The sequence below is a fragment of the Balaenoptera physalus genome (genome assembly GCF_965194825.1).
Source record: "Balaenoptera physalus genome assembly, chromosome: 14".
Lineage (NCBI taxonomy): Eukaryota > Metazoa > Chordata > Mammalia > Artiodactyla > Balaenopteridae > Balaenoptera > Balaenoptera physalus.
Window position 1 is genome coordinate 448,895 of NC_138893.1, and position 23,970 is coordinate 472,864.

A 23,970-nucleotide genomic window follows, 5' to 3' on the forward strand; every position below is an offset into this window, starting at 1 on the left:
CTGTACGAGCTGTCCTGATGGACCTTTACTGCTTTATATTGGCCAGTCCCAGTAGGTCTGGCCATCTACACCATAGGTCTGGCTTTTCCAGGTTTACTAAGTCAATTCCCAGTCATGCGTCTGCTTTTCAGCTTCTAAAAAAAAAAAAAAAAAAATGCCACTGCAGGGGATTCCCCTTGGCATGTGAAACAAAATACTAACCAAACCTGGACCTAAAAAGAAGAGCTCAACTAGGAATTGTCTGTTATGTTTGATTTGTAGGTAGGTTCTCACTGTTCACTTGGGAGAGACAATCATATTCTCCTTGTCACTGTAGGTTTATGCCCTTAATTAGAAATTCCTTTATGAGTAGTTCAGGAGGGATTGAAATTTTATGTGTATATTCAAGCCACCATTTTTACCTGGCAGTTTATATCATAATATAATGACTGTTTAATTCCTTATGTCTTTTATTTATCTCAAGTATCACATAATTAATTAATGAAAAGTTTGAGAAACTACATTAAAGGCATGAAGTTTAGAGAATAGGCATCATTCTGCCTCTCTGTACATAGATATCTTTAAAATTTCATCTAAGTTAAGAGAAGGCAGAATTATAGAGCTTGAAACCATAAAATCCAGCCCTTTTCCCCTTATTTTTAAGAAGGGCAAACTATCCAGGGAGTTGATGTGATTTGTTCCTAAATGTTAGTAACAGACCTAGAATTATCTGTAAAATCTCCTGATGATGGGTCAAAGTTCTTTTGCTAAGTATCCAGAGAACTCAGTCTAGTGGGAGAAGAGAGCTAGTGGGGTTCAACAATCAAAACATACATTTTTTTTATATCTTTATTGGAGTATAATTACTTTACAATGTTATGTTAGTTTCTGCCGTAGTTTTGTTTTGTTTTTTTTTATAGTAGACTAAACTATTTCCCCCAATATTCAGTTTTTCTGTTTACTGTTTTTCCTGCTGGTAACAGTCAAATCATTCCAATTTCTTACAGCTTCCACCAATTACATCATAATCAAGAGGATCTAAATTTACACACATTGCTTAAAGCAATCAATCAACCAGATATTTTTATGTAAAAAAAAAAAAAAATCTGTTCTTAAGCAAGGGACAAAATGGGAAAATCTTAATCAGTTTCTCATGGTTGGTTAATCCAGACTAACTCAGGCCTTCTCTTTCACGCAGTCACTTAACTAATAACATACATCTATCAGATACAGTTTGCCGAGAAAGACCTGAGTATTTCACCTGGTTTGGGGTATTGGTGTTAAGTCACATGCTTTCATTGTTCCTACAGATGTCTTCAATTTTATACTCAGACTTCCATTCTCATGGGTGATGTTTTACAACATCTCCTCCGCTTTTCCACATCGCTTTGGGAACACACCATCTTAGGGACTCAGGAAGCATACACCCAAAAATGGATTCAGTTGTGAAAGTTCATTCCATTTAAGCAATGTTGCTTCCCTGTCTTTTCTCCTTTGCAAACTAATGTGCACAATAGCTTATAAGGTAACGGCACATTCATTTTAACACTTCAAGAATTGAGGACTCATCCGGGTTTTTCAAATCAAAGAAAATAATCAGTTTTCATGTCCCAGAGTTTTAAAATTCTGCCAGTTAACTCTACGAGAATGCCTCATACACATTCTAAAAAACTGAGCTAACTGGGAAAGTATTTCTGAAAAAATGAATCTTCCAGATTATTTTCTCTTATTATCCTTTTTTTCCACAGAAAGTTTTAAAAATCCACTTACTCACTTTCACTTCAAGAATTTAAGCAGAATTTGTACATGCTTAAGTAAAAAGGAAATAGAACAAGCATTTTAAAACTTAGCAGCAGCAACACCGTCCGCAAACACACACCATTCTCTATTGATTGTGTTAATGGATCTTAAATACTAGGTAGTTTGAAGTTAAATATAACGCGAGAATCTGAAACCGGAAGGCAAAATGATTCACAGATCCTTGATTTGTGATTTTAAATATGAGCATGAGAGAATATTTGGTGGGGTTTTATTTTTACCTGTGCCCGGTCCAGAATGGTCCTACGGCAGTGAAGACAGGAGGGTAAATGGTTGGAGAGCAGCTGCCTGCCATTAAATTTATATGCTTCTCAAAATCATTAGGAACAGCTGAGAGTGCTGCAAAACTCAGCCTTGTGATTTCTCTTAGTTCAAAGTCTCTCAGGTTCAGCCCAATCTCCATCTTTCTCCTGGGAATGGAGAACAATATTCCTTTCATGAGAGCTTTATGTACATTTTGAAGAAAAACAAAAACCAGGGGACAAACAGATGTGTACCTATACAGACTTGCTCCTGCCTGTGTTTTTACTCTTCTGGACCTCCATATTCCTGTAAGGGGTTAAACCAGAAATAATAGCTAATCATTATGATGCATTTTCTATATCCTAGGCTCTTTATATGTGCTGTCTCATTTAATCCTTGCAAACACTACAACGTGGAGACCATTGTTATCCCTATTTTATCCATGAAAAAAAATCGATGCTTTGAGAAATTAAGTAACTCTTCCCAAGGTCACTCAGTCAGCAGATGGTGAGCTAGAGTCAAATCCTGACAGTTTAACTCCTGAGTCATCATACTTATCCCATGCTTGACAGAGAAACAATCACCTCATAACAATTGCTAGAACAGCTTTCCCCAGTATCAGTGGCCTACTTTTCATTAAACTCTAAAAGTGTTCACTATTTTACTGCTGGGCACCATGTCGAGACTAATTTGGATCCTCTATGAAAAAATTATCCTGTGAAAAGTAACTTTAGTGTATAAATCATAAAGATATGAGTATTTTTCTTTATTTTGAGTAATTTTCTTTTTAAATCAACTTGATTGAGGCATAATTTTTATGCAACAATATGTACCATGTTCTGTGTATTGGCTGGTGATTTTTGACAAATGTATGTACCCGTGTATACTCACCCCAGACAAGCTGTACAATATTTCCATCATCTCAAGAAATTCCCTGTACTCTTTTGCAGTCAATCCCCCTGTAACCCCCAGTCAGCCTCAGGAAACCACTGATCTGCTTTTTACCCTATAGATTAGTTTTGACAGAAGTTGTTATTTCAGATAAATGGAATCACACAGTATGTACTCTTTTGTATCTATTAGTTTGGCATGTTTTTGAGATCCATCCTTTTTTTTTTTTTGTATGTACTTATCAGTAGTTAATTCCTTTTTATTGATGAATAGTATTCCATTGAATGAAGATATACAAAATTTTTCCATCCATTTACCTGCTGATAAACATCTGGATGTTTATATTTGGGCCATCATGAATAAAGTTGGTAGGGACATTCATGTGTAAGACTTGGACTGGGATTTCCTGGATCATATGATAAATGTATGAGTGTTCCAGTTGCTCCACATCCTTACCAACACTTGGTATTATATCTTTATAATTTTAGCCATTCCACTGGGTGAGTAGTGATATCTTGTCTAAATTTACATTTTCCTGATGACTAATAATAATAATAGCACTGAGCATCTTTTCTTGTTCTTATTGGCCAAACACATACCTGTTCTTTTTGTTTGTTTTTTCTCCTTCTTTTTAAAGTATTCTGCAAAGGTAGCAAACACCAGTAATATTTTCTTTACAAATTAAAGAAAACCGAAGGAATGTTACCCCTATACTTTGTATCTCTCTCTGAGGTTGCAAATGATTTTTCCAGTTGTGATCTGCTTTATGAGACACAGGGCTTTGCTTCTAGGTATGGGCAGCTTCCTGTCTCTGAAGCCCTGGTGCTCCAGCAATCCTCAAAATGTTTGAATTGAAATGAACTGTATTGAAGTAACTGTGCTCAAACTTTAGATGCAGCAGAAGAAACTGCATTAGTTGTGGGAAGAATGGGGTTCTATTTTACCAAGGTTTGTTCACAATTATCCATTCTGATAAAAGCATCATCTTCTATGCATTACATTGTCCCCCATTTCATCATTAACTATTGAATATCCTTACACACAATGACAACACAGACTAATAGACTACATTTGCTTCAAAATAAACTCAGTTACAATCGATCAGCTTATGTTTTGTTTTGTTTTGTTTTATAATTTTTTTTATTTTTATTTATTTATTTATTTATTTTTGGCTGTGTTGGGTCTTCGTTTCTGTGCGAGGGCTTTCTCTAGTTGCAGCAAGCGGGGGCCACTCTTCATCGCAGTGTGCTGGCCTCTCACTGTCGCGGCCTCTCTTGTTGCAGAGCACAGGCTCCAGACACACAGGCTCAGTAGTTGTGGCTCACGGGCCTAGTTGCTCCGCGGCATGTGGGATCTTCCCAGACCAGGGCTCGAACCCGTGTCCCCTGCATTAGCAGGCAGATTCTCAACCACTGCGCCACCAGGGAAGCCCCTTTGTTTTGTTTTTTAAGGTAACACTGGTTTATCACATTATATAAGTTTCATATGTACAACATTATAATTAGACTTCTGTATACACTATGGCATGCTCATCACCAAAAGTTTAGTTTCCATCCATCACCATATAGTTGACCCCCTTTACCCACTTTGCCCTCCCTCCACCCCCCTTCCCCTCTGGTAACCACTAATCTCTTCTCTGTATCTATGTGTTTGTTTCACTTTCCTTTGTTTGTTTCTTAAAATATTTCACATATGAGTGACATCATACAGTATTTGTCTTTCTCCATTTGACTTATTTCACTTAGCATAATACCCTCAAGGTCCATCCACGTTGTCACTGTATACCATATCTTTAGCCATTCAGCCATCAATGGACAGTTAGGTTGTTTTCATATCTTGGCTATTGTGAATAATGCTGTGAGGAACACAGGGGCGCATGTATCTTTTTGAACTCAGTGTTTTCATATTCTTTGGATAAGCTCCTGTTAGGTAAAAATATTCTACTTGTAACTTTTCATGCCAGCTTCTATTGGACTCATTTCTCATTTCACAAATTGTTTGACCTTCTGTGAATAATGCAGGATGGCCTAAAGTGGGAATATTTGTCTGTGGCTTACTAGTTTTCCTTAGCCTTCTCAACTCCCAGATGCTCGGTGAGTTCAGGCTGCTTCTAGCCTCTTGACTGTAGACCTCATTTTTATCCAACCCCCTTAACCACAAAGCTCACCCAGAAGATAAAATTTCATGTGATAGATTAATTCAAAAATCTTATGGTCTATTATTTTTATCTGTCATCCTTACTGGATAACATTTGTTTTTTGTTTGTTTGTTTTATTTTGTTTTTAATGGTAGTAATAGATCTCTTATCTCAAAGGAGTAGATTGAAATTCAACAGGCCCTGTGGTAGAACAAGACAATGGATAGGAAAGTTATTGATCTGAGACACCTTTTTTCCATGTTTCAAATAAAACGTGGTTGCCCCATGATATGCCAGGTCCAAACTTTCCACATAACCCCTTGTTTTTAAAAAACAATAATCAACCCCAGGGAAGATACATACTGTGGTTTACTCCATGTGAAATTTTAGTAACCTAAAAAGAAGTGTGAAGGACAAACCTCCAGAAGTACTTTATACATCTGCCAAGGTGGGCCAGTCATGATGCCATAACCTAACAAGGCATAGGATTTCATGTCATCTACAATTTTCTAAAAATAAAACCAAAATTCATATGAAATGGTTAGAGAAAACCTATATAAACTTTTGCCAAGAAGGAAACATAATCTATAACCAATGTTATAACCAATGCTTCTTTTAACTATCGATTTTTTTTAAATTAATTAATTAATTAATTTATTTATTTTTGGACGTGTTGGGTCTTCACTTCTGTGCGAGGGCTTTCTCTAGTTGTGGCAAGTGGGGGCCACTCTTCATCGCGGTGTGCGGGCCTCTCACCATCGTGGCCTCTCCTGTTGTGGAGCGCAGGCTCCAGACGTGCAGGCTCAGTAGTTGTGGCTCACGGGCCCAGCTGCTCCACGGCATGTGGGATCCTCCCAGACCAGGGCTCGAACCCGTGCACCCTGCATTAGCAGGCAGATTCTCAACCACTGCGCCACCAGGGAAGCCCCTAACTATCGATTTTTATGTTATAAAAGCATGTTCTTACAGTAAGAGCAACAACATCCATTACAAAGGATACTAGGATGAGAACCAAGAAAACCCACAGCCTTTGTCTCACTTCTGTCACTCACTAACTTTGCAACTCTGGACAAATTATTCACTCTCCATGTACAAAACTGGAATTGTAATAAGTGTTTCTCCCTCCTAAGAAAAACAAGAAGATAAATGTCTGCAAGAGTGCCTTAAGTTGCAACATAAACATGAGGCATTAATATTTTAGGAAAGAAAGCCTAGAAATAAATACCATAGTGTCCTAACATTTTTATTATTTTAATTGGTCCAAATGTTATGGTCTCTGTGGAACTTTTACTTGGCTCTGTGCAAGAGATAGGCAAAAAAGAAAAAAAGCCATGTGAAAACAGAGAAATAAGAAGAGGAAACAAATGAGACAACTTTGATTAACGTATTATGCTAAAAATTACTGTGAGAAATGAAAGGGCGATTCCAAATCAGTTAGCTTCAAGACATGAAATCCCCTTCCTGAGCTATTTCAAGCCAAAGTCCTATGAGAGAGGATGAAGCTAAACAAAGAACACATGTCATTAGAAAAATGAAGTAACAGAAAGCTCGAGTAGCTAAATGATCTCCATGATTACAAATAAAAAAGGCATATTAGCTAGTAAGAGGAACCCATTGTCAAGAAAGAGTATATAAATCTCCCCAAGGGTCAGGATGTTCTCCCCTTATTCTTTTTCAGCGTTAAAGGCTAAGCATCAGTAGTTCCTGGTCCTTGATCTGAATCTGAAACCCCGTGGGGCCTGGGCCTGCAGATATTTAGTCTGAAGCTTAGCCACAGACTCTCAACAGCAGCCTCACCTTCTATCACTGAGGAAGCCCACCTCCAAAGGCACCAACATCAATCTTCAGGTTTCATACCTAGTTGGTGAAAACACACTTAGCATATTTTAGGGTTATCAACAGTAGCTATTGTTTATTGTCATATTTAAAAATATTAGAAGATTCAGTACCTTTAGTCTGAAAGAGGTAAATTCTAAAAATGATACAAAAGTTAATGAGTGGTATGGATAAAAAATGACTTTGTTCTTAACTTGATAGGATAAGAGAGGCTCTGTTGAAACTGGAGCAAGGTGCACTTAGGACAAACAGAAGGAAGTTCTACTTTGAACAATGGGATTCGTAGGCAGAAGATATACCGCATATCACACAAATAGAATTTTCTGACTGTTAGTCTAAATTATCAGTTTCTTGAGGGCTCGGTCTTAATCACTGTTGTTTCCCTAGCAACGTGGCACAGTGCCAGGCACGTGGAAGGTGCTTAATAAATCTTAAATAGCCCTTACTAAGCCCACTTCTCTCTTGAAGAGTCTGTAGTCTGGGACCCAGATACTAAGATTTCTTCTTGCATTGGAAGATTGTGCAATTACTTTCAAGTTCCAAGGGTAGCTGGAGGAAAGGAGAGGAACAAATAAGCAGCACCTACTTTAGTCACTTCTGCTGTATTTCTTTTCTATTTCCATAACAATAATACTTCATCTTTCACTCTTTACGATATAGAGAATCTAGTAAATAGCAGTCCTTAGAGGAGGCAATGTACAATTTTGAGTGGGCATCTCAGACATTATTTTCTTAATTTCTGAAGACAGTGAAAGTTGGTCTTTAGCTTATGTTATTTAACCAACAATGCTAACTATAAACACCACTCTTACCCAAAATAATTACCTAAAATAATTTTCATATTAGAGATATTATTCATGATTCCAACCCAAGGGTACAACATAGCAAAGACTTAAATAATTTGGGGAAAACTTGAGACAGTTTAAAATAACAAAAAAACCAGACCTACATGTTCAGAAAATAGCTCAAATATATATTATGTATACACACACAGAAATATATATATATTTATGTACACATATATAAACAAATAACAAATTCATAATTTAAATTGTGATGAGAATGCCATAGACAGGTAAATAAAACCAACTCTAGTAGTAGCAATAGCTAATAGAACCTAAGCCAGTGGTCCTCAAAGAGTGGTCACTGGACCAGCAGCGGCACCATTACCTGAGACCCTGTTACGAATGCAGATTCTCAGACCCCACCCCAGACCTACTGATTCAGAAATTTGTGGGCTGGAGCCCAACAATCTGTGCTTTAACAAGCCCTCCAATTATCAAACCAACACACTGTACACCTTAAATTTACACAATGTTATGTTTCAGTTATATCTCAATTAAACAAAAAAAAAAAAGGGAGTCCTCCAAGTGATTCTGATGCACTACAGTTTGGGAACAACTGCCCAAATCTATACATATTACTATGTTTATTTAACCAATGAGGGAACGTGGGCTCCTACATAACCCAGCTAATGGAGCCTGGGACAACAGCCTTGTGACTCTGAATGCTGTGTGCAGTGTTAGAAGAAAAAAATCAGTTTAAGAACCCGAAAATCTCTGATTCCTAAAATGGATGCTTTTTTAGCTGAGGTAGAAAAAAATTGGTTAAAACTTCTTAGGCTTCAGGGACTTCATCTGTGACACAGGGGTAATACTAATAATGTACTAACCTCAAAAAGGTTTTGGTGAGAAATAAATTAGATAGTGTATGTAACCCTAATTTTAGGCAGTAAATAGTCATGACATTTGCTCATCATTATTTTCTATAGCCTTTTGATCTATGAGGAAATGTATTCTCTGTTGCTATTCCACATTTCTAGCTACAGGATATACATGAACTTTTAAACATGATCTACTTCTAATTTTGGTTTCAGCTATGATATGTTTTTCCTCCAAGTTATAAAATTACATGAGCTACCACTCTACTCAAGACAGAAATTACTATGACCCACATTTTTGTATAGAGAAAAGAGATGGTACTGTGGAAATTTTCTAGAAAAGAATCAAGTGATTTCAATTTTACAAAAAAAAAAAAACTTCTCTAAGATTAGATTGATGAATATCTTATGCTTTTTAGGTCACAGAAGTAGCTTTCACTTGTAAATTACTGTTCTACCTTTATTTTATAAAACTGGCATTTTTGATGTATTACTTATTGCATTCCAAGGGTCCTTTATATAATAATCTCATAAACTATGTGTGTGTTCACTTTTTAAAAATAATTTTAGTTTTGTCATATGGTATTATAATGCCATTGTAAGTAACTCTGAAATTACACACATATATATTGATTAAAAAAAGGAAACAATTTAAAAACCTATATTCCTACCAATCAGCAATAGGGGCTTTTAACATTTTTGTTTTCATCTTTCCAGCATTTTTTATATGCACACAACACACTCATACATATTTTAACAAACAGGAGCATTTGATTTGAACACTTATAAGTATATTGTGAAAATATTTCCAGGTAATCACTTCTACTTCATCAGTTCAAATGACTCCATTGTATTCCATTGGATGGAAGGATTGGATGGATGAATAAGGTGTTAACCAATCACATATCATTAGACATTCAGATTTTTCTGGTTATTTCATTTTTATAAACAATGATTCAGTAAACACTGCACACTGATGTAATTATCCTCTCAGAATATATTCTTAGAAGCAGAGTTCCTGGATTAAAGAGAAGCACATTTTTAAGGCTTTTGATCCATATCCCAAATGGCGCTTATAGAAAGATTATACTAACTTTTACCCTCACCAGTAGCATATGAGTTCCAGTTTTCCAACATCCTCCCCTTTGAAAAAAAATTTTTATTCTAATATATCAAAAGTATGTCAAAATATGTCAGAATAGTGCTTCCCTGGTAGTGCAGTGGTTAAGAGTCCGCCTGCCAATGCAGGGGACACGGGTTCGAGCCCTGGCCCGGGAAGATCCCACATGCCATGGAGGAACTAGGCCCGTGCGCCACAACTACTGAGCCTGCGCTCTGGAGTCCGCGAGCCACAACTACTGACCTCGTGCCACAGTTACTGAAGCCTGCGCGCCTAGAGCCCATGCTCCACAAGAGAAGCCACCGCAATGAGAAGCCCGCACACCGCAAAGGAGAGCAGCCCCCGCTCGCCGCAACTAGCAGAAAGCCCACACGCAGCAACAAAGACCCAATGCAGCCAAAAATAAAATAAAATAAAAAGTCAAAATAATGTTTCATTGTTATTTTAATTTGCACTTATTTGATTATTAGTGAAATGGATCAACTTTTCATATGAGTAGCAAACATTGTGCAGCCCTCCCATATCTCTCTGTATCCACTTCTACAGCCTCTGGTTGCTTACTCCACTGCTAAGAGTGTTTCTTTGGTTACCTAGCAGTGGAAAGCTGGGCCGGGCAAGTGGGAAGTGTCAGAGAATTAATACTCCCAGGAGCAGCCTCAACCAAGTTGAGGGATAAATACTTCAGTTGCACCCCTTAGGTGGGATAACTCTGGAGAATGTTCCACACTCTCTCCCAGAGTTCCACAGCAGGACTGAGCCCCAGTTGCCCAAAGAGGAAATGGCTTGATAACTCATCCTTTGTTGGCTTCCTTCCCTCCCCTGTCTCACTTCTCCACTTCCTATCAGTGTTTTCTAGGATCATCTCTTGAATTAACTACTTGAATCCTTATCTCGGGGTCTTCTTCTGGGCTGGGAACCCAACCTAGACAATATGAGCCTTTTCTCCTCTGATTTCGTCAATGATCTGATCATTCATGCATTTTCCCCATTTTGATATTGGAGTCAGAATTATCTACTTTAAATATTAAGAAGGAAGGGATATTTACAAAAGGAAACCCTGAGAGATCACAAACCAGGAGCTTAATAAATAATTACAGTTAACCACCAAATTGTCTTAATAAACATGTTAAGATTTAAAGTATTGCAAGTTATTAATAATAACTATTATATTCAAAGTAATTATCCTCTCTTTATATGGAGCTAAAGATTTTCTTAGTGATATAAGTGAACTGAAATGTAGGTAAAAGGAAAAAACTAGCAAACTATGGTAAGGAGAATATTTTAGCCAAGGTGTACTAAGTGTGTTGATCGAGTGCTATAAGAAAAACTACATTCAACAATGTAAATATGCTCAAAATATATTGGCATCACTTTTAGGGAGAGACTAGGATTCAGTGAGAAGTCTGCTGAGAAGTTTTAGAATGTAGAAACATTTTGGGTCAAATGACATTTTGTAGTATCTAAAATCAATATGTTGTTAATTAAAATACCAATCTCCCAAGAAGACTCTGACAGTAAACAATGTTAAACTAAACTGGATCAGAGCCCAGAAAGTCAGCCAGACTAGGAGTGCATACAAGTAGGCCAAAAAAAAAAAAAAAAACACACAAAACCCACAAAAACCCAAACCAAATAAAAAGCAAACTAATCATTTGGAATGGGGAGGAAAGGGCTGGGAGGGGGTACAGAAAACAAAAGAAAATGGCCAGTTCTTCATCCTGCTCTGGGGACAGGAATCAGACAAAATCACTCCAGCAGAATCTATGAAGAGGCCATCCTTCCAGCTGCACAATTTAAGCATTTGCAAAGGTAAAACAAGGACAGTCTAGACAACCTAACTTACCTTGTATGGACAATGAAAGTTTTTAAAGAGGACACATAGAATACAAATCCACAACAGTCAAATTTAAATGCCTCTTCAGAACTGTGACTGCCCCAGTATTTCATGCTACCCCCAGCAGAGTTAAATTTTAAAAATGTGTGACTCAGTCATTTTAATGTGTTTTATCGGGACAGATTGTAACGTTTTTCTGAATTTACAAGATACATTAAGGCTATGCATCTACATAATAGCAAAGACCCAGAAGAAATATAGAAAATTCTGTTCAGATTGAAGTCAGTGCAAACGATGGCAGTGCAAATGAGCTCAAATCTGAATGCTTGAAATATATCAAAAGATAAATGCCGGGGAATTCCCTGGCGGTCCAGGAGTTAGGACTCAGCACTTTCACTGCTGTGGGCCCAGGTTTGATCCCTGGTCAGGGAACTGAGATTCTGCCAGCTGCACAGCACTGCCAGAAAAAAAAAGATACATGCCCAACAACCCATCAGCTCTGTACCAGTCAGATTCAAAGAGCTGAGGAGATTCCCCTGAACATTTCTATCTTAAACTAAAGATTTATTTACTTAAATATGTTTATTAGGTGCTCATCCAACCATTATCACAAAATAAAGACAACTTATTACATTGCCAGCCTCAATATGTACTTAATTCTCTAAGGCAGTCAGCAGCCATCAACTAAGTAAGGATAGCGGTGGCCTTGGGCAAACTCTGTTCCAGCACAACACAACTTCGGATTAGTCAGAACAGACTTGTTTTTTCTATGATTACAAACCACCCCCAAATCTCAGTGGATGGACCCAACACAAGTTTATTTCAACACACTCTCCATGTGAATCAAAGACTCTATTTCACATAGTCACTGAAGGACTTGAGGAGGTGAAGACTCCACCAGCTTATAGCTGCACCATCTGGAACACGTGGCCAGAAAGAAGCGGTGGAAGGAGAGGGAGACACTGGAGAATCCCATGTATGTTACTTCTGCTCATATTTCATTAGCCAGAGTTAATCCCATGGCTCCGTCCAACCACAAGGAACTTGAGAAATGCTATGTCAGTTGTGCCTGGAAGGGAAAGAGAACTGGATATTGGAGTAATTTCTACCCCATCCCTCAACGGTCTGGAACTTAGGGTGATTTCCTTGTGCAATATAAGGATAGAAACAGACATTGAAAGGCAAAGCTAAGGACTTGTAACAAAAAGCATGAGTCATGGCTCAGAGGTCTTAAGCCAAGGTCAAGGGTCAGTGAGGAAGGAGATTCAGAGCTCTAAGCAAAGGAGGGAGCAAACATCAAAATCCTGAGAATGTATTCAAGTGGCAAAAGCCAACCTGTCATAAATCTATTTTAGTTGATTTTGTTTTGACACAAAGTAACATTTTTCTCAGGGCATCTTAAACATGTCACTTGATATCTGACATCACCCCATCTACATTTCTCAAAGTATGGTCGTTGAATCATCAGGAACAGATAAATCTGAGGGGCTTCACAGAAATACAGATTCCTAGGACCTACCCAAAACCTTATACATTAAAATTCCTGAAGATTTTAGGTCCAGCAATCTGCTTTTAAACAAGTATCCACTAGGTAATTCGAATGCATTCTAAACTTTGGGAGTCGCTGTTTTAGACTTCTGCAAGGATCCAGAGAAGGCCTGAGATCTGGGTTGGGTTTGAGCCCTGGGAGAAATCCTCCACTTGTCGTAGTTTCTCTAGTTACTCCACTAGGGTGGAGTCTGCCCTAGTACCAGACAGCTTTTGGTAAGGTCAAGACTGTGCCTTTAGGCTACACGGAAACTTTCCTGGGTGAGGAAGATTCAGGAGCATGGAAAATAAGTTGATTCTGAGTTGCTGCTGAATTTGGTTTGAGAAAGACTGGTTCAACGCAGAGCAGTTTCAAGGAGAAAAGAATTTGTAGGTAGGTTTGCCAACGGATTGACAATGGTGAGGATGGTGAAGAACCCAGAGATTCTGTTGTTGAGGTTTTGGAATGGTCAGGTGGAACAGATGAGGGCCTTGGGATTTCCAAGCACATGCTACACGTGTTGCTCCTTAAACAGGCTGTGCTGGGCAGGCAGGGGAGAGGAGGTGAATCCTGAACCTTCTTTGCTGAGAATGGGGGAGTGGGTGCAAAATGCTGTCATAGTTATTAGAAACTGTGAGATAATAGAAAAAAAAAAAATATATATATAGGTATATATTGGTCTCTGCTCCAGGTTACTGACACAGGAACCTAAAACCGTTGTAATTTCCTAAGTCATAAAAGCACTAGGAGTATCTTTTGTTCAAATATTTGGTCTGTGACCCTGGTTCCTGACACAAAGTTCCTATATCCCTTGAAATTTCCTGGTTGACAACCTTGTCTTTTGTTCTAAGAAGGCGACTCTTGGTAGGCTCCTGGATAGGGACCAGTCACCCGACAGACCAAGCCATGATTAGAAGCTTTGAATTTTTGACCCAACCCCTGTTCACAGGGGAGAGGGGCTGGAAATGGAGTTAATGATCTATCATGCTTACACAATGAAGCCTCCATAAAAATCCCCGAAGTACAGGGTTTGGACAGCTTATAGGTTGGCGAACACGTGGAGGTGCTGGGAGAGTGGTATGCCTGGAGAGAGTATGGAATCTCAAGACCCTTCCCATAATGCATTTCTTACTTCTGGGTGTCATCTGTATCCTTTATCAAACCCTTTTATAATAAACTGGTAAACAAACTGTTTTCCTGAATTCTATGAGCCACTGCAGCAGATCTGTTGAATCCAAGGAGGAGGTCGTGGGAATCTCCTACTTACAGCCAATTGGTCAGAAGCACAGGTGACAACCAAAACAAATTGGCATCTGCAGTGTGGAGGCGGGGTGGAGGGGTGGAAGGTGAGGGCAGTTAAGGACTGAGCCCTCAACCAGTAGGATCTGACACTGTCAACGGGTAGATGGTGTTAGAATTGAGTTAAATCGTGGGACACGCAGCTGATTTGGTGTTTTGTAGAATTGTTTGGTTTGGCGAAAAAAACCCCACACAACTGGTGTCAGAAGTGGTGTGAATATGGTTAGTAGCGTGAGAGTAAAGGAGAAGCACACAAGGACTGGGTTTTGCCTAACACAGAAACTTTCCCTAAAATAAAGAGAAAAATACACACTGGGTAATTATAAAATAGAGCTACTTACCCGCGTTATGGGAGGGATGAGTGCAAGCAAAATGAACACACCAGAAAGCTTTGAAACTTCCACAACCTAAAATTAATGGTAAATCATGGGTTAAAATTCCCTGCTCTGAAATATTGAGAGGAAATTCTAGTATCCAAACAAAATGGAACTATGGATCTTGGAATGAAAAATAAGGATATGAAAATAAAAGGTGATGTATAATATGTATGGAGGGAGTATCTCCAAAATGCTATGCGTCTTATAAAAAATTTGTTTTACTGTCTCAGAAGAAATCGTTTTGCTTAAATGGAGGTATTTATTACCTGCAGAATGGACAAGCTCTCTGCCAGCTCTTCAAACCTATGATCAGGGAGTGAGCTGTCTTTGGAAGTATAACATCATGCCCTACATGGTACGGGGCTTAGGGTCTAGGAGTGGGTAAGAAGTTTAGACCATGATTTAACAAGCAGTAACAAGGACTTTGCTGGTGGTCCAGTGGTTAAGACTCCACCTTTCCACTGCAGGGTGCACGGGTTCAATCCCTGGTCGGGGAATTAGGATCCTGCATGCCCCGCAGTGTGGCCAAAAAAAAGAAGAAGAAGAAGCAGAGACGAGATACTGAGTACAGTGGCTTTTGGTAAATAAAATGAAAGAATGGTGTACCAAATGCCAACAAACGATGACATTCCTCAAGGTAATCAATATCAGAAGCTATTAATATGCACCCCTCCCAAGTCTCAGTTGCTTAACAATAAAAATTTATTTTTTTTCCAGTTTGATTGAGGTATAATTGACAAAATTGTAAGATATTTAAAGTGTACATCATGGTGATTTGATATGCATACACATTGTGAAAGGATTCCCACAATCTGGTTAAAGTTTTTCTTTCTTTCTTTCTTACATCCCTGCCCAATACAGATTGGGCAGCTCTCCTTAGGCTCTCCTCCAGACAGAGACTCAGGAACGTAGGGTACATCTATATCACAGCGCTGCTGTTTCTTAGTGCCTCCATGGACTCCTCCGCTTGATCATCACTCAACCATTAAGTAAAGAGAGAGAGCAAGGAGGGTCAACCAGGATGTTTTAAAGATAAATCTGGAAGTACTGTATATTACTTCCCTTCACATTCTATTGGCCAGAACCTAGTCAAGTAACACCAACCGAACTGCAAGCAAAACTGAGACGTGACTCTTCTTATTTATCCAGGAAGAAGAAAGGAGGTCGGTGAGCACCTAGCCAATTTCTGCCACTCAATGACTACTAATCCATAATCTGCCTCTATCTTAATTAAAATCATACAACTTCCTAAACTTTTTAAAGCATGTTTTACAGGGTAGCTCCTAAGATATTTTATTGAAAACTGCAGAGGGACTTCCCCAGTGGTCCGGTGGGTAAGACTCCACGCTCAGAATGCAGGGGGCCTGGGTTCGGTCCCTGGTTGGGGAGTTAGATCCCACATGCTGCAATTAAAAGCTGGCTCAGCCTAAATAAATAAATATTTTAAAAAATAAAAAAAAATAAAACTGCGGTAAATATTTGAATGTCCTTATTGGAATAGCTAAGATTCTCAATAAAATTTTAGAAATGCAGGGTTCTCTGGTAGTGTGTGAATTAAAAAATAAGTATTCAAAGTTCAGGTTGGCTAAGTTTAGCCATTTGTCCCTGGAGTTTGGAGGATAGCTAAGCCCTCATTCTTATGATATGACTTGGTGTGAGTCCATTTTTGAAAAAGGTATATGATTGAGAAAAATATGAAGAATATTTGGGCTTTAAATTACAAATCTTATTTATGAACTTCTAACACTACATTTATAATCCCAGATCCATTCTAATACTGTATCTCCCTGCACATTTATAGCAGACCCAGTAGAAAATTCGTTAACAGTTGGTTTTTAACATTTCTGAAGTATCCCCTCCACATACATATATATCATCATTGTGCTTTTTCTTCACATTCTTATTTTTCAACCCAAGATTCATCTGCATTTTGTTTAGCTATCGGCATTTCCTCTAAATATTCTAGAGCAAGAAATTTTGACCCATGATTCACCATTAATTTTTGTGAGTTGTGAACATTTCAAAACTTTCTGGTAAATCCATTTTGCTTTCAACTCTCTCCCTCCCTCTTTCTCCTCCCTCCTGTAGACTATGTAATAACTATTTTATAATTACCTGGCATGTACTTTTCTCTTTATTTAAAAAGATTTGCAATAGTTATGACAGCATTTTAAAGATTATACTAAGGGAGGCTATCTAAATATGAAACAGATGAATAAGTATATCTTGGGCAAAATAACTTACAGATATGAGAAAGAAAATTAGAGGATGTATATGTTTGTGGTTGAGAAAGCATGTCTGTCCAAATGTATGGGAGAGGATTGGTATGGAGAAAGGATGGCTGTACAGAAGGGTATTGTCTAGTTTTTACATAAGCAACTGAGAATTCTGGGGTGACCCTCAACCTCTTTGGCTGACAAGTTATCCCTGACTGGATGCCTGGAGTTGGAAACAATTGATGCCAGGTGGGTACAAGAGAAAGTTGATTTCATTTACTTTATCACCTCATTTATTTGGGGCATGAGGCAAGAGAGACAAAAAAACATATGTATCAGCCTCAAATGATCATTGTTTTTCATTTGTTTGCAAAGCTGTCTGTGGATACTGGCATTGAAAACATCAAAATCTAAGTAAGACCAGGCTTTACACAAAAAAAATTAATGTAAACCATAGATTAGAACCATCACAAAATGCATTCATATTGCCATATTTCAAATAACAAGCAGAAAGAACAACTACAAAAAGAAAAAAGAATGGTTATGGAGGACCCCAACCGTAAGGTCTTATATATATATTTTTTATATAAAACAGGTTCTTACTAGTTATCTGTTTTATACATATCAGTGTATATATGTCAATCCCAATCTCCCAATTCATACCACCACCACCACCCCCTCACCCCGCTTTCCCCACTTGGTGCCCATACGTTTGCTCTCTACATCTGTGTCTCTATTTCTGCCTTGCAAACCAGTTCATCTGTACCATTTTTCTAGATTCCACATATATGCGTTAATATACGATATTTGTTTTTCTCTTTCTGACTTACTTCACTCTGTATGACAGACTCTAGGTCCATCCACGTCTCTACAAATGACTCAATTTCGTTCCTTTTTATGGCTGAGTAATATTCCATTGTATATATGTACTACAACTTCTTTATCCATTCGTCTGTCGATGGGCATTTAGGTTGCTACCATGACCTGCCTATTGTAAATAGCGCTGCAATGAACATTGGGGTGCATGTGTCTTTTTGAATTATGTTTTTCTCTGGGTATATGCCCAGTAGTGGGATTGCTGGGTCATATGGTAATTCTATTTTTAGTTTTTTAAGGAACCTCCGTACTGTTCTCCATAGTGGCTGTATCAATTTAGATTCCCACCAAGAGTTCAAGAGGATTCCCTTTTCTCCACACCCTCTCCAGCATTTGTTGTTTGTAGATTTTTCTGATGATGCCCATTCTAACTGGTGTGAGGTGATACCTCATTGTAGTTCGATTTGCATTTCTCTAATAATTACTGATGTTGAGCATCTTTTCATGTGCCTCTTGGCCATCTGTATGTCTACTTTGGCGAAATGTCTATTTAGGTGTTCTGCCCATTTTTTGATTGGGTTGTTTGTTTTTGTAATATTGAGCTGTGTGAGCTGTTTATATATTTTGGAGATTTATCCTTTGTCCATTGATTTGTTTACAAATATTTTCTCCTATTCTGAGGGTTGTCTTTTCACCTTGTTTATAATTTCCTTTGCTGTGCAAAAGCTTTTAGGTTTCATTAGATCCCATTTGTTTATTTTTGTTTTTATTTCCATTACTTTAGGAGGTGGGTCCAAAAAGATCTTGCTGTGATTTATGTCAAAGAGTGTTCTTCCTATGTTTTCCTCTAAGAGTTTTACAGTGCCTAGTCTTACATTTAGGTCTTTAATCCATTTGGAGTTTATTTCTGTGTATGGTGTTAGGGAGTGTTCTAATTTCATTCTTTTACATGTAGCTGGCAAGTTTTCCCAGCACTTATTGAAGAGACTGTATTTTCTCCATTGTATATCCTTGCCTCCTTTGTCATAGATTAGTTGATCATAAGTGTGTGGGTTTATGTCTGGGCTTTCTATCCTGTTCCATTGATCTATATTTCTGTTTTTTGTGCCAGTACCATATTGTCTTGATTACTGTAGCTTTGTAGTATAGTCTGAAGTCAGGGAGTCTGATTCCTCCAGCTCCATTTTTTTCCCTCAAGACTGCTTTGGCTATTCGGAGTCTTTTGTGTCTCCATACAAATTTTAAGATTTTTGTTCTAGTTCTGTAAAATATGCCATTAATTTGATATGGAGTGCATTGAATCTGTAGATTGCTTTGGGTAGTATAGTCATTTTCACAATATTGATTTTCCAATCTAAGAACATGGTATATCTATCCATCTGTTTGTGTCATCTTCGATTTCTTTCATCAGTGTCTTATAGTTTTCTGAGTACAGGTCTTTTACCTCCTTAGGTAGGTCTATTCCTAGGTATTTTATTTTATTTTTTTGCAGTGGTGAATGGGATTGTTTTGTTAATTTCTCTTTCTGATCTTTCGTTGTTAGTGTATAGGACTGCAAGAGATTTCTGTGCATTAATTTTGTATCCTGCTACTTTACCACATTCATTGATTAGCTCTAGTAGTTTTCTGGTGGCATCTTTAGGATTATCTATGTATAGTATCATGTCATCTGCAAACAGTGACAGTTTTACTTGTTTTCCAAATTGTATTCCTTTTATTTCTTTTTCTTCTCTGATTGCCGTTGCCAGGACTTACAGAATTATGTTGAATAAGAGTGGTGAGAGTGGACATCCTTGTCTTGTTCCTGATCTTAGAGGAAATGCTTTCAGTTTTTCACCATTAAGAATGATGTTTGCTGTGGGTTTGTCATATATGGCCTTTATTATGTTGAGGTAGGTTCCCTCTATGTCCACTTTCTGGAGAGTTTTTATCATAAATGGGTGTTGAATTTTGTCAAAAGCTTTTTCTGCGTCGATTGAGATGATCATATGGTTTTTATTTTTCAATTTGTTAATATGGTGTATCACACTGGTTGATTTGCATATATTGAAGAATCCTTGCATCCCTGGGATAAACCCACTTGATCATGGTGTATGATCCTTTTAATGTGTTGTTCAATTCTGTTTGCTAGTATTTTGTTGAGGGTTTTTACATCTATATTCATCAGTGATACTGGTCTGTAATTTTCTTTTTTTGTACTATCTTTTTCTGGTTTTGGTATCAGGGTTATTGTGGCCTCGTAGAATGAGTTTGGGAGTGTTCCTTCCTCTGCAATTTTTTGGAAGAGTTTAAGAAGGGTGGTTGTTAGCTGTTCTCTATATGTTTGATAGAATTCACCTGTGAAGCCATTTGGTCCTGGACTTTTGTTTGTTGGAAGATTTTTAATCACAGTTTCAATTTCATTACTTGTGATTGGTCTGTTCATATTTTCTATTTCTTCCTGGTTCAGTCTTGGAAGGTTATACCTTTCTAAGAATTTGTCCATTTCTTCCAACTTGTCCATTTTATTGGCATAGAGTTGCTTGTAGTAGTCTCTTAGGATGCCTTGTATTTCTGCGGTGTCCGTTGCAACTTCTCCTTTTTCATTTCTAATTTTATTGATTTGAGTCCTCTCCCTCTTCTTCTTGATGAGTCTGGCTAAAGGTTTATCAATTTTCTTTATCTTCTCAAAGAACAAGCTTTTAGTTTTATTGATCTTTGCTATTGTTTTCTTTGTTTCTATTTCATTTATTTCTTCTCTGATCTTTATGATTTCTTTCCTTCTACTAACACTGAGTTTTGTTTGTTCTTCTTTCTCTAGTTCCTTCAGGTGTAAAATTAAATTGTTTATTTGAGATTTTTCTTGTTTCTTGAGGTAGGATTGTATTGCTATAAACTTCCCTCTTAGAACTGCTTTTGCTGTATCCCATAGGTTTTTGGTCGTCGTGTTTTCCTTGTCATTTGTTTCTAGGCATTTTTTGATTTCCTCTTTGATTTCTTCAGTGATCTCTTGGTTATTAAATAGTGTATTGTTTAGCCTCCATGTGTTTGTATTTTTTACAGATTTTTTTCCTGTAATTGATATCTAGTCTTATAGCATTGTGGTCAGAAAAGATACTTGACACGATTTCAATTTTCTTAAATTTACCAAGGCTTGATTTGTGACCCAAGATATGACCTATCCTGGAGACTGTTCCATGAGCACATGAGAAGAAAGTGTATTCTGCTGTTTTTGGATGGAATGTCCTATAAATATCAATTAAGTCCATCTTGTTTAATGTATCATTTAAAGCTTGTGTTTCCTTATTTATTTTCATTTTGGATGATCTGTCTGTTGGTAAAAGTGGGGTGTTAAAGTCCCCTACTATGATTGTGTTACTGTCGATTTCCCCCTTTTATGGCTGTTAGCATTTGCCTTATGTACTGAGGTGCTCCTATGTTGGGTGTATAAATATTTACAATTGTTATATCTTCTTCTTGGATTGAACCCTTGATCATTATGTATTGTCCTTCCTTGTCTCTTGTACCATTCTTTATTTTAAAGTCTATTTTATCTGATATGAGTATTGCTACTCCAGCTTTCTTTTGATTTCCATTTGCATGGAATATCTTTTTCTATCCCCTCACTTTCAGTCTGTATGTGTCCTTAGGTCTGAAGTGGTTCTCTTGTAGGCAGCATATATATGGGTCTTGATTTTGTATCCATTCAGCCAGCCTGTGTCTTTTGCTTGGAGCATTTAATCTATTCACATTTAAGGTAATTATGAATATGTATATTCCTATTACCATTTTCTTAATTGTTTTGGGTTTGTTTTTGTAGGTCCTTTTCTTCTCTTGTGTTTCCCACTTAGAGAAGTTCCTTTAGCATTTGTTGTAGAGCTGGTTTGGTGGTGCTTAATTCTCTTAACTTTTGCTTGTCTGTAAAGCTTTTGATTTCTCCATCGAATCTGAATGAGATCCTTGCCGGGTAGAGTAATCTTGGTTGTAGTTTCTTCCCTTTCATCACTTTAAATATATCGTGTCACTCCCTTCTGGCTTGTAGAGTTTCTGCTGAAAAATCAGCTGTTAACCTTATGGGAGTTCCCTTGTATGTTATTTTTCGTTTTTCCCTTGTGTTGTTGATAATTTTTCTTTGTCTTTAATTTTTGTCAATTTGATTACTATGTGTCTCAGCATGTCTCTCCTTGGGTTTACCCTGCTTGGGATTCTCTGCACTTCCTGGACTTGGGTGGCTATTTCCTTTCCCATGTTAGGGAATTTTTCGACTATAATCTCTTCAAATATTTTCTCGGGTCCTTTCTCTCTCTCTTCTCCTTCTGGGACCCCTATAATGCGAATATTGTTGCGTTTAATGTTGTCCCAGAGGTCTCTTAGGCTGTCTTCATTTCTTTTCATTCTTTTTTCTTTATTCTGTTCTGTGGCAGTGATTTCCACCATTCTGTCTTCCAGGTCACTTATCTGTTCTTCTGCCTCAGTTATTCTGCTATTGATTCCTTCTAGTGTATTTTTTATTTCAGTTATTGTATTGTTCATCTCTCTTTGTTTGTTCTTTAATTCTTCTAGGTCTTTGTTAAACATTTCTTGCATCTTCTTGATCTTTGTCTCCATTCTTTTTCTGAGGTCCTGGATCATCTTCACTATCACTATTCTGAATTTTTTTCTGGAAGGTTGCCTATCTCCACTTCATTTAGTTGTTTTTCTGGGGTTTTATCTTGTTCCTTCATCTGATACATAGTCCTCTACCTTTTCATTTTGTCTATCTTTCTGTGAATGTGGTTTTTGTTCCACAGGCTGCAGGATTGTAGTTGCTTCTGCTGTCTGACCTCTGGTGGATGAGCCTATCTAAGAGGCTTGTGCAAGCTTCCTGATGGGAGGGACTGGTGGTGGGTAGAGCTGACTGTTGCTCTGGTAGGCAGAGCTCAGTAAAACTTTAATCCACTTGTCTGTTGATGGGTGGGGCTGAGTTCCCTCCCTGTTGGTTGTTTGGCCTGAGGCGACCCAACACTCAATCCTACAGGCTCTTTGGTGGGGTTAATGGTGGACTCTGGGAGGGCTCACACCAAGGAGTACTTTCCAGAACTTCTGCTGCCAGTGTCCTTGTCCCCGTGGTGAGCCACAGCCACCCCCTGCCTCTGCAGGAGACCCTCCAACACTAGCAGGTAGGTCTGGTTCAATCTCCTATGGGGTCACTGCTCCTTCCCTCTGGGTCCTCATGTGCACACTACTTTGTGTGTGCCCTCCAAGAGTGGAGTCTCTGTTTCCCCCAGTCCTATGGAAGTCCTGCAATCAAATAACGCTAGCCTTCAAAGTCTGATCCTCTGGGAATTCCTCCTCCCGTTGCTGGACCCCCAGGTTGGGAAGTCTGATGTGGGGCTCAGAACCTTCACTCCAGTGGGTGGACTTCTGTGGTATAATTGTTCTCCAATTTGTGAGTCACCCACCCAGTGGTTATGGGATTTGATTTTATTGTGATTGCGCCCCTCCTACTGTCTCACTGCAGCTTCTCCTTTGTCTTTGGCCGTGGGGTATCTTTGTTGGTGAGTTCCAGTGTCTTCCTGTCGATGATTGTTCAGCAGTTAGTTGTGATTCCGGTGCTCTCACAAGAGGGAGGGAGCGCACAGCCTTCTACTCCGCCATCTTGAACCAATCTCTGTCGGCTGCATGTTTTTCCTCCTCAAAGTCTATTCCTGTAGGGGGCTGTGTGCAAAGGACTTCCACCTAATGCGTCGAATTAGAGTTCCCAAGGCAGAACCACTGCGCAGACACCTCAGCTCAGCGCACCAGACACTTTGATTCAAGATGGTGGTGGCAGTCCATAACGTCTTGTAGTAAAGTGAAAAACAGTCCTACCGTCTTGAGTTAATAATATTGTTAATTATGAAGCTTTGGTCAATAACAATCTTTCATATAAAGCATCTTTTTTTCCCTCTGTAATGGTTTTTCATTTTACATTTTCATCTGACCTATTGTATTAATAGTTATTTAAAAGCAGATTTTTCTCCTAAAATCGGCTCACTTTATGCATCATCTTTATGCAGTAATGGAGCCCTCCTAGGCTGGAAGTGCTGCCGACAAGTCATAATGTGGACCTTGACCTCTGGCCACTTTTGGAGGGTGACCAAATCAAGACAGAAAAATCTAATATTGCCAAAGACCACATAGGAATTTCTTGGCAAAGTCAGATGAGAAAACAGAGATCATGAACTCCAAGGGCTGACATTTTTAACCATTGTCCTT

The 23,970-nt window shown here is 38.2% G+C and overlaps 1 long non-coding RNA gene across 2 annotated transcripts in view; it reads left to right on the top strand.

Annotated features, from left to right (window-relative positions):
- LOC309643155 overlaps positions 1 to 4,381 on the top strand; it is a 36,598-nt gene extending 32,217 nt beyond the window's left edge. For both annotated transcript variants that reach the window (XR_014253585.1, XR_014253586.1), the window contains one exon: positions 92 to 4,381. This is a non-coding gene — a long non-coding RNA (uncharacterized lncRNA). The remainder of the gene's footprint in view (positions 1 to 91) is intronic.
- The last annotated feature ends 19,589 nt before the right edge of the window (positions 4,382 to 23,970 follow it).